This window comes from Bidens hawaiensis, unplaced genomic scaffold (genome assembly GCF_021521415.1).
Source record: "Bidens hawaiensis isolate Kalapana, Puna unplaced genomic scaffold, B.hawaiensis_p1.1 tig00026190_1, whole genome shotgun sequence".
Classification (NCBI taxonomy): Eukaryota; Viridiplantae; Streptophyta; class Magnoliopsida; order Asterales; family Asteraceae; genus Bidens; species Bidens hawaiensis.
In genome coordinates this window covers 191818-206289 of record NW_027494212.1, presented here as the reverse complement: position 1 = coordinate 206289, position 14472 = coordinate 191818, and the positions used below count along the sequence as shown (strand labels likewise).

Here is a 14472-nt window from a genome sequence, read left to right as displayed (position 1 = left end):
TAAACTGTTATCATTGGTTTTTAAGTCGTCCTGCGTGACGCAACATTGGTTTCTATGGTTTTACGCTTTCGCACTTAATTTCATTTAAACGTTTTTATGGTTTGATTATAACTAATGATTCCGATCCTGTTAGTTCACACCCTCTGACGGTAAAACTCCGTTAGTGGATTTTGAGGGTGTGACAATGACTTCTGAGCTTGCTAAAGGCTTAGAAGACTTTGGTGCCTATGAGATGCTTGAGCAACTCAAGGGCATGTTCCAGAAACAAGCCCGTCAAGAACGATTTGACACCATGAAACAACTCATTAGTTGCAAGATGGCAGAAGGGTCTCCCGTCAGTGCGCATGTTCTTAAGATGAAGGGGCACATCGATCAGCTCAAGAAACTTGATTATCCCCTGCCTGATGAGATGGCAGCTGATTTCATTCTCAACTCTCTCCCCAGCTCATACGACCAGTTCGTAATGAATTTCAACATGAATGGTTGGGTGGAGACAGTGCCGGAGCTTCACAACATGCTCAAGACGGCTGAGATGAACATTCCTTCTAGGATCAATCAAGTTCTAATGATCCAATCTGCTGGTGTCAAGAAGCCTAATCCTAAGAACCGGGGTTATAAGGGTAAATGCAAGAAGAATGTCACTATTGCTGCCAGTCGTGCCACCAATGCTAACAAAGGGGTTCCAAATATACCACCGCCGCCTCCTGAGGAGCGCAAGTGCTACCGATGCAACCAAATGGGACACTGGATGCGAAACTGTCCCGAATACCTTGCTGAGATCGAGATGAAGAAAGCCAATGTGAAGGCTCTTCTCGAGGTATTTCCATATACGTTATTAAACTTTTCATTGTCTCTAGCAACACATGGGTATTTGATACCGGATGTGGTTACCACATCGTTAATGTCTTGCAGGAGCCTGAGAAGTGGAGGAAACTGAATAAAGGCAGCATGGAACTCATCGTTGGAGATGAGAAGAGAGTACCAGTTCTGGTAACTGGAGTATTTCATTTTACTTGTCCATCTGACCTAGTTTTTCATTTGAATAATTGTTTGTATGCTACTGGTTTGACCAGAAACATCATTTCAGTTTTGTTGTTGTTTGAACAAGGTTTTAAGTACGTTTTCAATGACATAGCTATTTCTACTTACTTAAATGATATCTTTTATTTTGAGGCTAAACCTCGAAATGGTATTTATGAGATATATGTTCAAACTAATAATAACGTATATAATCTTTCAAAACGTATCAGATCTGGCATCAACGCTACATTTCTGGCATTGCCGACTTGGCCACATAAGCAAGGCAATAGTTAAAGACTCCAATCCGAAGGGATTCTTGAATCCACATATCCGGACTCTTTTGACAATTATGAGTCTTGCTTAGCTGGCAAACTCGCCAAAGACTCCTTCACTCATAAAAGTGAACGAGAAAGAGATCTGTTAGGACTCATACATACTGATGTATGTGGACCTTTCAGAACCATGCCTAGAAACCATGAAAGATACTTTGTTTCTTTTATCGACGATTATAGTCGATATGCTTATGTGTATCTTATGAAACACAAGCATGAAACTTTTGAAATGTTCAAAGAGTTTCAAAACGAAGTGGAAAACCAACTTGGTAAAACCATTAAGATACTTCGATCAGATCGAGGTGGAAAGTATCTCAGCTCAGAGTTCATCAGTCATCTAAAAGAGTGTGGAATTGTTTCACAGCTCACTCCATCATAATGGCGTGAGCGAGAGGAGGAATCGAACTTTGCTAAACACGGTTCGATCGATGATGTGTAGAACCAACTTGCCTCACTCCCTTTTGGAGTTTCCCTTATGACCGTTTCCCACATTCGTCAAATACTACTACCAAAGCGGTTATTACTTCTTTCATCCTGATACAAATATGATTTCTATCAAGAGGAAAGACCACTTCCTCGAGAAATAATTTCTCGATTGAGGAACTGGAGATTACATTGTCGATCTTGAAGAAATTCAAGAACCACAAACAACCGCTGAGGAAGTTGGAGTGTCTGATCAACAAGTTGTTGTTGCTGATACATCAGACATGAACACGAGCGTTCGCAGAAGTAGTAGGACTCGTGCACCAAATCCTAGATACCTATGGCATCTGGATGATCCAGAAGTCTTATTAGTAGCCAAGTCTAGCGACGAAACTACTAACTACAAATCTGCAATCTTAGATCCGGAATCTGAGAAACGGCGGCGAGATGCAATCTATTCATGGCAATCAAGTCTGGAACTTGATTGAGCTACCCCCCGAAGGTCGGGCAATAGGGAGCAAGTGGATTTTAAGCAAACATCTCGAAGCTGGAATCTTCACTTTGATGAGAAAATCAAAGAGTTTGGTTTTATCAAAAATAAAGATGAGCCTTGTGTTTACAGAAAAGCTAGTGGGAGCAGTATATCATTCCTCATCTTGTATGCGGATGATATACTGATAATTGGAAACAACATTCCTATGCTTAAGGAAGTTAAGCACTGGTTGGAATCTTGTTTTGCAATTAAGGATCTTGGAGAAGCTGCTTGTATTCTAGGAATCAAGATCTACAATGATAGGTCTGAGCGGCTTCTAGGGCTAAGTCAAAGTACATACATAAGCGAAGTCATGACACGCTTCTCAATGGACAACTCCAAGATAGGAGCTGTCCCATTGCTAAATGAACCGTTTTAGCAAATCGCAATCTCCGACAACGGACATTAAGAGAAAGCACATGCAAGCAATTTCATATGCTTCAACGATTGGCTCTGTCATGTACGCTGTATTATGCACTAGACTTGACCTCTCGTAAGCGTGTTTGGAGGAGTGGAAGAGGAGCTCACTGTAAGGTGTTACACTGACGCTAACTTCCAGAATGACCGAGATGTTTCTCGCTCATAATTTGCTTGGATGAAGAAATTCATAGCCAACCTCGATCTGGTTCCTACTTTAGGAAAATGATCGACGTATATGTGATAACACAGGTGCTATTGCTCAAGCCAAAGAGCCCAATTTTCATCACATGGCCAAGCACATTTTAGTTCCGTATGTACAAAAATTACTGGAACATAAAGACATTGTGATAAGCAAAGTAGACACAGATCAAAGTCTAGCTGACCCGTTCACTAAGCCGATGACTCAGGACAAGCATGATCAGCATAGAGATACTATCGGGCTTAGACTTGCTAGTGATTTATTTTGATTTAGTATTTGGATGTATGAACGTTTAATCAGTTGTACTTCTCTGTTCACTTTTGATTTAATGGTTAAATGCAAACGTTGAATGATACAACTGTGTTCATTTTAATACGTTTAATCCATGAATATTGTATTCTAAATTATTTGTAGTCAGTCAGACTCGTGGGAACGATTCTGAATTAAGACTATTCTGACTTTGGACTCAAGCAGTTGACTTCCAAACTCACAGACCTCATTATGAATGACGTTGGATGTAACTCGCATCAAATCATCTTCATGGATCTTGATCATAAGATGTTTTGATAATAGTATGCTCATTTAGTATCCTAAGACCTGAGATACATATTAGAACTTTTGTTTACCGAGGAATATTCTTTGATCATGTCAACCGCTGTTGCGTAACCGCCAGCCATAAAGGCATTGATTAGGAATGTTCTGGAGTTCATTGGGAGTTGTATGTAGTCAAGATGGGATTCTGTACTCTTACTTTAAAACGTAACAGTTAGACACATTGGCACCCTCGTTGATTCGAACTGGTAAAGTGTGAGGCCTCACCCAAACTTACTGTGTGTTTGAATGGACCACTTTGACTCTATATCGAGAACTACAATAACTGAACACTGTGTGAGATTGATTTGATCCATGTCTCATTGTTCAATTGATGTCTTTTACAGAAATGATAGATGACAACGATTACTATAAATTCATTATCTTGCAATAAGGTATTCCAAGATACTTTGGTTATGGATTTAAAATGTCATAATTGGTTGGGGACGGCTATGTGTAGCTAGAACGCCTCTAGCTGTCAGCGTTGTGCTACTTGATCTGATTTCGTCCAAGTGGGAGACTGTTGGAATTTATGGTCGGTTCGGGTCAAGTCAACGCGGGCCAACCCAATTATGATCCGGTAAGAGTTACACCGAGAATAACGAATACCGAACCCACTTAATTGTTAACTGGGCTTGACACATCGAACTTGGCTAATGGTGATTATAGGCTTTTGTTTTGGTGATTTGGGCCCAAAGCCCATTGGGTTAAAGAATGGTTAAACCCTAAATATTATATATATATATAATGATAATATTATTATATATTAATCAATCATCACCGACACAAAACCCAAGCTCCCATATTATCGAGCTACCGCCGCCACTACTTCCGGTGTCGCCATCTCCGGTAGCTGCCACCAGTTCCGGCATCATCACCCCAGCCACCACATCACCATCGGAACTCGCACCACCGCTGGAAACCATCTACACTTCTTGTTTCCGCGTTGCTGCCCTTTCTCCGGCGAACTCGTTTTTCCGGCGAACCAGGTTCTGGCAGCTTCTGTTGTTGATTGCTGTTGTGTTGCTGTCGTGTTATTGTTCTGATTCTGTTCAGCTCTTGTCCGCCACAAAACTCGCCGCCGCCGTGTTTCTGTCGTCACCGGAATAAGTCCGACGCCGCCGTGAACCACCTCAGTGCCGGACTTGCTGTCAGATCTTGGTTGTGTCATTCATCTAGTGAAGTTCGTTAGTATCTCGGTGTCTCACCCGGTTTTTTATAACCAAGGTATAAAAGCCTAAACCTTTACCTTTGGTTATTATTTATTTCATCGTACTCGTATATTGTTGTAACCAGATCCGGGTTCGGGTTTCGGTTTATGGTTCGATTTAATCTTTTACTTTCCGCTGCGTTTTTGGGTTCGTTTTACTTATTAATGTGATTAATAATTATTTAAACGAATATACTTAACTAAAACGGGTTAAAATGTTTGAACGTTTTCGTTCCGAACCACCGTTGAAACCCAACACAACTAATAACTTCAAAAACATGTTAATCATAGACTTCACTAATTAAGAGATGTTTTGTCTCTAAAGTAAACTTCAGAACCTTTGAACTTCATTTCAGAGACTTGTAAAGAAACCTTCAGAAATGCCCAACAAGTAGTTTGTAAGCTTCTAAATTTTGGGGATCAACATTGTCTAAAAGGATGTCCAACATTCTAGATGGCCCTGACACAACATCCATGCAGTAGGATTGTTTGCAACAAATAATGATAAGAAGATACAATGTCATCCAACATTCTAGAACTGAACTTTTGCGGGATGAGCAGCCAATCATATTTGTCGTCCATCTTCAGTTTGGACCAAAATAGTGAGAGACGTGGCACCAACATGGCAGCGTTGAAGAGGGTGAAATGAAAGAAGAAAGAAATTAGTAGTCACATATGAAGTCTACTAGAGGGGGAGAGGGAGGGGATGCAGCTATGCGCGTCCTATGGTTTGGATAACCCCCGAGCAGGTGGTATGCACTTGTGATCATCACATTCCACCAGAAAATCTAGTCATTAAACTTTCATAAATAAAAAAAAAAACTTAAATACCTTGTTATTCATGAAACTTAATACCCAATAATTGTAATATTGTTTTCTAATTAATTTGTGAAAACTTATAAGACAGCTAATTATGAAAACCAAGCAACACAAGCATTAAAGTTTTTAAAAAAAAAAAAGAACTTGTAATTAAGCTTATAGGTTATAGATTTGGCAAGCAGACCTTTGAAGAGTTATATGAGGTTCATCACATGTATAACAAGACAAGAAAAGGTCACTTTATATGAATCAATGTGGCTCTAAAACTGCAAACATAGGGCCATTAATTCCTATTTTTTAACTAAAATTTTGAGTCGTCCGAGCAGAAAGATGTCACCTAATCATATGAATTACATATCTGGATTTGCTTCCTCTGGTATCACGGTCAACGTCACACAAGTGTTTTTGGCTCTTTTCACTACAACTATCGTTTTTCCAATCTTATCCCCCCATAATCTCAATCACCTGTCATAATTAACCAAATTTCAGTTAGTAATAACTAGATTATAGTTATATACTAGAGGTGGTCATTTCAACTCATTTTAATGGGAACCAATTATATTTTATTGGCATACGGTTTTTAACGAATATATGTTATTAGAAATGCTAGCTAAAACGAAACTAGTCAAACGGTTAAAAGTCAGCTAATGTGTGAAGTCTTAAAACCATTTGAACTGAAAGATGTTATACTATTAAAATCATACAGTTTTTTAATCATATTCAATGCATCAAGTTAGAAGCATACCTCCTTTATGCTTCCAACAGGCTTCCCCTCAAATTCAACAACCACGTCTCCTGGATGAAACCCTGCTCGTTCAGCAGGCGATCCCGGGCTTACCTAAGTTCAGAAAATATAAGTAGCAGTTAAACCAAGAAATATTATTATTGATAAAAAGAAAGCATACCATAGGCACAAGAACACCTTTGGTAACATCCGGGAACATAACATCTTTTTCCTTTAACTGGGCAATAATCATATCATTCAAATCAAGCATTTTCAAACCGAGCCAAGGTCTCACAACTCTCCTGCATAAATAATTAAATATCCACCAAACAAATTAAAATTAAAATCAGCTGAGCAAAGAAAGTTATCTACTTTCAGTAACAATGTTTACCCCTTTGTTTTAAAATGCTCAATAATTTTGGAAACTGAGTCGATTGGTACAGAAAAACTCAATCCATGAGCCGCTAACATTTTCATGGTATTAACACCTATAACTTCTCCATCAATGTTAACAAGTGGTCCACCAGAATTACCCTATACCAACAACACCAAAAAAAAAAGAAAATTACTAAACTGTTAAATGTTAATCACCATATAGAAAACAATACAAATGCACACAGATTATATAGTATTCAGAATTTTAAGTACCGCATTGATAGCACAATCAGTCTGCAAATACTCTCTCCTCATTCCTCCAAGACCCAAATCACTACTCTTGCGATCAACGCAACTTAAAAAAAATATTTGCACAAAAGTGTCAGTTTAGTTATATATCATATGCACCCAATATGAACGTTTTCTATAAAATAGTGTTACATGTGATTACAAAAAAAATCATTACAATAATAATCTAATGTTAGAACAAAACGACAAAAGACGTTGTAAGTAGGACTGTAAACGAACCGAATGATCACTGAACCATTAGTTTACACTTGTTCGTTTGACAAGCGAACGGACATGAACAAGAAATTCCGTTTCGATTAATTAGATCAACAAACATGAACAGAGATCGTGTTCGTTCATTTATGTCCGTGAACGTTTGGTAACATGTTTGTATATGCACGTTCATTAAAGTTCGTTTAGAAAGAACACACACGAACACGAACAACTCATTTCCTAAACAAACGAACATGAACACAAAATTTCATTCGGTTATGTGTTCGTGAACCATCCTCTTGTCCGATAAAAGCAGGACAAGCGAACACGAACAAGACCCGTTCGGTGCGGTTCGGTTCAATCTGTTTACAACCCTAGTTGTAAGCATGAAGTCATAAACAATAGACTTTTAAAATTAACATTAATTTATTATACGCTTAAGAGTAACACCTATTTGCTTGCTTACCTTACAATGCCAGCAGTAACTGTGTTTTGAAGAGAAAGAGGACATCCAACGGCTACAACCCAATCACCAGGACGCAGTGAGCCCGAAGACCCGAGTTTTGCAGTTGGGAGAGGAGTTTTAGAATTTATCTTAACAATAGCTATATCAGAATGCAAATCTGCATTTACCACCGTACCCTCAAAACTTCGCCCATCTTGTAATGTCACGTCAACCTTTCCTTTGGATAAAGACGTGAAGCCGTGAAAGTCAACCACCACATGGGCACAAGTCAGTATGGTACCATCACCGTCTATTATGGTTCCAGAGCCGATGCTGCTTCCGAGGGTCCTTCCTTGATAACCTTGAGAGAAGTATCTATGATTCATTCATTTAGCAAACGAAAGATAGAGTGATTGCAGTATAGAAAAGAAACCTTTGGGAACAGAAAGATTGACAACAGCTGGACCAACTTTAGCAGCCGCATTGGCAATTGCATCCCGGCCCAAGCACCCACAAGCACAAGAGGGTTTTGGGGTTACATCAGCTGCTGCAGAGGATGAGCTGATGCTGGAAAAAGATAAAGGAGGGTTTACTGCAAGAAAGAAAAGAAATCCATCAAAACATATTACTACTAGTGATAATAATAATAGTTGAGAAAATGAATGAAAATACGGAAGAAAACAGAGAGTTGGGAGATAATGTGTAATGAGGCGGTGCTCGAATGGAAACTCTTGAGGACCAATCTACAAAGGAAAATAAAACAGTTAAGGACCAGGTAGAGTCCAAAGAGAAATAACAATAATAATAATAATAACAATAATAATAATAATAATAATAATAATAAAAGACCAGAAGAATGATTAGCGAGTCCGTAGGCGACTCCTGATCCAGCAGCTACGAATCGGATGAAGGAATCGTCTTTAAACAATCTCTGCAACCAAAATGAATGTCTAAGTCTAAATATCAAATCAAATTATACATACAAGTCGGTAGGTAATACCAGCATACGTCTCATCATTAGACAGACAGAGTGCTGGAGAAACCCTAAACTAAACCCCTCCCTCACCCTGCCTGTTTCTTGCTTGTCTATCTCAACGTCACCGACAAGAAAAACACAAAATTATTAAAAACAAAACAAAACAAAACAAAACAAAACAAAACTTAGGATGTGTTTGGGGTTTCTTTATTTTCCAAGTCCTTTTCTATTTCTTTTTATTCACAAAGTTAAAATAATAAGGTTTTTTAACGACTTAGAGTTTGCTAACTTATCTTTTTATAGAATTAGAATACCTATTACACCCTTTTAAGTTTCATTCCACGCATTGCTAACTTACGTCATTTTTAGGGGTGCAAACGACCCGAGCTGCTCGCGAGCTACTCGAGATCGGCTCCTTAAAAAGCTCGAACGAGCCGAGATTAATCGAGCCCAAAATCAAGCCTAAAAGTAAGCTCGTTTAAGAAACAAGCCCGAGCCCGAGCTTCACTTATCGAGCTCAAGCCGGCTCGCGAGCCTAAACGAGCCTGCCATTTATATAATTTTTTAAAATATATAGTTAATATATATATATATATATATATATATATATATATCATGTTATAAAAATAAGTAAATAATATATATTCTTTTACACAAAAGATTATAATAGAAAAAATATATAAAAATAATTATATTATTTAATAAATAACTTTTATATTATAAAAGGTAAACGAGCCGAGCCCGAGCCGAGCTAGAGCTCGAGCTCTATGTAAGTTAAACGAGCCGAGCTCGAGCTCTATGTAAGTTAAACGAGCCGAGCTCGAGCCTGGTCGAGCTCGGGCTTGGCTCGGCTCGTTTGCACCCTAGTCATTTTTTATCATTTAAATCAATAAGTTAAATCAAACACATTTTAAAAAAATAACTTATTGTCTTATGTTAATCCAAACGTTTTTTAGAAACTCCTTATTAGAAAGCCATAAGACTTTTCAACTTATCATAAAAAGGTCTTTTTACCTTAAATAAGGAATTCCAAACACCCCCTTAGGAGGTGCGTAAACGAGTCAAGTCGAGTCTAAGCTTGACTGACTCAAGTTTGGCTTGTTTTGATCTTTATTTATAAAGATTGAGTATGACTCGAGGTAATTTATAATTATTGACGTGAAAATTCTAAAAAATAAGATATACTAAAAATTATTATATATATATTTTGAAATAATATTATTTATAATTATAATACAAACAATTTTATTGTAAAAAAAATAAACGGGTTTTGAGTCTTACCAAACCCAGATAACTTTTAAACCGGGTTATAGCATCTTAGTTATTTGTGAAACTTTTTTATCATTAAACTCTAAGTATATTATAAATTTCATTACAATAAATAAACTTAAACCCAAAATAGTATATAAGTATTAAAAATGAGTAATGTAAAACAACCCCCGTAATATATAAACGAAAACCTAAAAATCCTATGTGTCACGATGTGGTCGCTCCCCTTTTTTTGGAGTCATCAGATTTACTTAATTTTTAAGTGAAGGCTTCCCATGCATTTGACCCGAATTCACATATATGGGTCTTATCAAACCCATATATTTCTTAAACGGGCTATAACATCTCATTAAATTAAAAATTAATCTCACCAAATATTTGATATAATAATCTAATAAAGTAAAGATATACTAAAAGATTTATTTAAAAAAGATATATATTATTTATAATTAAAAAACTAATTTGTAGTAAAAAAAATTAAACGGGTCTTTGGTCTCATCAAACCCATATAGCTTTTAAACCGGGTTATAACATCTCATTTATTTGTGAAACAATTTATCATCAAACCATAAGTATATTATTAACTTTCATACTATAAAAAAGATAAAAGTTCAATAAATAAATAAATATTAGAAACAAATAATATAAAACAACCCCCGTAATACGGGGGATAAAAACTAGTATATATATATATTATATATATATATATATATATAGGGTTGGTATCATTTAAGAACTCTAAAAAAGTTAAGAACTCTTAGGAACTCTACACAACTAAACATTTTTAATTTTTTTTTATATATTAACATTACTTAAGAGTAGTTTTATCATATTTTATATAAAAAAATTTGATTAAATATATTAATTCACAAGTTTACATATGTGTAAATTTATGTAGTAACAAATTTACATATGTGTAAAACAAAAAATAGATATGTATAAAAACTAATTTTTTAAAATTGTAATCGTAAATATAGATATACAAAATGATAAAACTACACTTAAATAATATTAACATACAAATTTTTTTATAAAAAACGTTAATTTTCAAGGGTTCCTTCAAGTTCTTAAATAATTTATCAGTTCTGTAATGATACTCATCATATATATATATATATATATATATATATATATATATATATATATATATATATATAGGTTATCTTAAAAATAAGTAGTTTCCTAAGAAGACTAGGAATAAATCATAGCCACTGGATTATGTTTATCAATGGTTGAGATTCAAATTTACCAATAACCGACATAGTTTCCTAGAATTATTCTTTAATCATTATAACCGACATAGTTTCCTAGAATTGTTCTTTCACCATCATTTGTAGTACTAAATATCAAAATTTTGTTGGTTCTTACCATTTCTAAAAAACTCCTTATTCTTATTTGAACCATTTTCTATATATATATAATACTATATATCTATACTATATAATAAATAAAAGTTTTTCAATGCCACATGTCATCACATAAGATAAGTTCTTACAAATTTTTCCCACCTCTCTCTCTTATTAAATATATTTCTCTTTCTATTAATAGTTATATATTTATCTTTTTTTCCTTTTTAATCACTTATTTTCTCTTTTTAATAATTACTTTTGATTTAAAAATTTAATACAAACATAAATATATTATTTAGTTTTATATAAATATGTTGTATTAGTTATTATTATTAAATTTTTATAAGTACCGATTTGTCACGTTGATTTATATAAAATAACTAATTTCAAATAAATAAATTTTAACTTTATGTTTGTTTTTATTTCCGTTAATAAAAGCTAAAGTCAATTACTATATATGGTTGCTTTGTTGTTCAGACAACCCGTTTTAACGCATGGTAAATTATGTGTTTCATTATCTAAAGTTGAAATAAAAAACAAAACGAAACTACTAATTTTGATATGGAGGTTAAAATTATAAATAAAATTACAAATACTATATACAAAAAAATATTTAGAGAGTATGAATTTTCAACAATTTTTTATTTTCATATTGTGTAATGTGTAATTTATTCTACCATATATTATATTTTTATATCATTTGAACATATTTTTTGTTTTTCACATTGTGTTATTATTTAAATAAACTTATTTATTCTAACTCGTGTTCTACACGGGTCTTAATGCCATATGCCATTACACATGAGTGATCCTTACAAAATTTTCCAACTTCTCTCATGCTAAATATATATTTCTTTTTCTTATTAATAGTTTTATATTTTTAATCTATTATTTTATTTTTTTAATAATTATTTCTAGGTTTAAAAAGAATAACCAACATAAATTATATTATTTAGTTTTATATAAATATATTTTATTAGTTATTAATATTAAGTTTTTTAAGTAACGAATTTTCACATTGACATAGATTAAATAATTAATTTTAAATTTCAAAGAAAGAAATTTTGCACTTTATGTTTGTTTTCAATAAAGATTAATAAAAGCTAAGGCGAATTGCTTTAGATGATCTTTTTGTTTTTGAGACAACACGTTTTAACACATGATCAGTTATGTGTTCTATAATATATATTTGAAACAAAAAACAAAGTAAAACTATTAATTTTAATATGGAGGATAAAGTTACAAATATTTTATATAACAACTTTGTATTTTCATGTTGTGTAATGTGTAATTTATTTTACCATATATTATATATTTATATCTTTTGAACATATTTTGGTATTTCACATTGCGTTATTATTTAAATAAATTTATTTATTCTAACTCGTGTTCTACACGGGTCTTAATGCTAAATGTCATTACACATGAGTAACCCTTAAAGAATTTTCCCACCCCTCTCTCATATTAATTATAGATTTCTTTTTCTTATTAATAGTTTATATTTAATTCTTTTTTCTTCTTAATCTATTATTTTCTTTTTTTTTAATAATTATTTCCTGGTTTAAAAAATTAATAAATACATAATTTAGTTTTATATAAATATATGTATTAGTTATTAATATTAAGCTTTTATAAGTAACGGATCTTACGTTAATTTGGATAAAATAATTAATTTCAAATTTCAAAGGAAGAAAATTTCACTTTATGTTTGTTTTGCAATGAAGATTCATAAAAGCTAAGGTCAATCGTTTTAGATGGTTTGTTTGTTTTTAAGAAGTCGGTTTTAACACATGGTCAGTTGTGTGTTTCATATCTATAGTTGAAACCAAAAACAAAGTGAAACTATTAATTTTATTATAAATGATAAAGTTACAAATTAAATTACAAATATTGCATACAAAAAATATATAGAGATTTACGAATTTTCAACTTTTTATTTCCTTATTGTGTATTTTGTAATTTATTCAACCATATATTAATTATTTTATATGTTGAACACATTTTTTATATTTCATATTGTGTTAGTATTTAAATAAATTTATTTATTTTAACCCGTGTTTTACACGGGTACCTAACCTAGTAATATATATAAGAGAGAGAAATTGAGATGTTGAAAGTTTAAGAGTTGTACAAAGAGCTAAGCACAATGTACCATCCTTATTCCCTTAATGTTGAAACTCCTAATGCCTGGGATTGAATTTATTTGAAATAATTTGAATCAGCCGCCTCATTCTTTCACTTTCTTGCTTCTCGAAACTCAGACCCCCTTTCTCTCTCTGGATTACCCTCTCCTTAGATCTATGTTCACCCCATCATCTTCCTATTATTTTGCGCCTCAAAACTCATATCTTTCTTCACTACATATCTACGACCGAGCTCTCTTACGCCTTGTTCTTGAGTTTTTAACTAAGAAAAGAAAAGGAAATGAGAGGGAAGGATAAGAAAGGTAAGGGAAGGGAAATAATATTTTTTTAATTAGGTGTGTTCTTGAGTTGGAAAGAAATTAGAGGAAATGAAAGGATAACTATGTTAAAAAATAGTTATCCTTAATAATCATCCCATTTTTGGAAGAATACATTAATTTAATCTCTCCTAACTTCTCCTACTCATTTTCTTTCCATCTTAAAAAAACTCAAAAATACTCAATTTTTCTAACTATTCCTGGTTTTTCTTTCATTTCTCTCGTTTAAAAAAAAACTCAAGAAGCGTTATAGTTTTGATCGGAGAATTGAACAGCTCGATGGGACTGATAGGTTGAGTTGCCTCCCTCATTAGGCGGTATTGAATTTAGCCAGTGAGTTGATCTGCAACAGTAAGTGTGTTATTAGAACCCTAATTTTGCTTTCTAGCTATTTATTCTTTCATTATAAATCTCTAACCGGCAAGTTGATAAACGCATTTGTCCATATCTCAATATTGTACTTCATGTTACATGGTGGAGACGCAGAGGATCATTGAGTTTCGTCACAAAAATATGGATAACGACCTCGATTGGCTTGGGAGGTACCTGATCCTGCTCAGCTGAGTTCTCTGAAGGTTTAATTTATGTAAATTTGTTAGACTTTTGAGTTATTTTACAATCTGCTTAATACCCCCCCCCCCCCCCGAAGTATGATTTTTTATTAGTTTAACAGATTAACGTGTTTTGTGTACTGTTATATATCAATTTGTATATATACATATATGGTAATTTATGTAAGAGATGTTAAATTTGTAAAAACATATGACTAGATTTAGAAAACATGGATTTGTTTTCTCATCATTATAAGCGAGCGGATCCTGAGCTT

At 33.7% G+C, this 14472-nt stretch overlaps 1 pseudogene across 1 annotated transcript; it reads right to left on the bottom strand.

Moving 5' to 3' along the window:
• Window positions 1-5714: 5714 nt before the first annotated feature.
• Window positions 5715-8606, bottom strand: LOC143573050 (putative protease Do-like 14; annotated as a pseudogene). The gene is made up of 9 exons (XR_013142359.1): window positions 8592-8606; window positions 8441-8522; window positions 8025-8183; window positions 7613-7952; window positions 6919-7000; window positions 6662-6804; window positions 6452-6572; window positions 6292-6384; window positions 5715-6011 (listed from the first exon to the last, which is right to left on the bottom strand). The product of XR_013142359.1 is annotated as a putative protease Do-like 14 (transcript).
• Between the last annotated feature and the right edge of the window lie 5866 nt (window positions 8607-14472).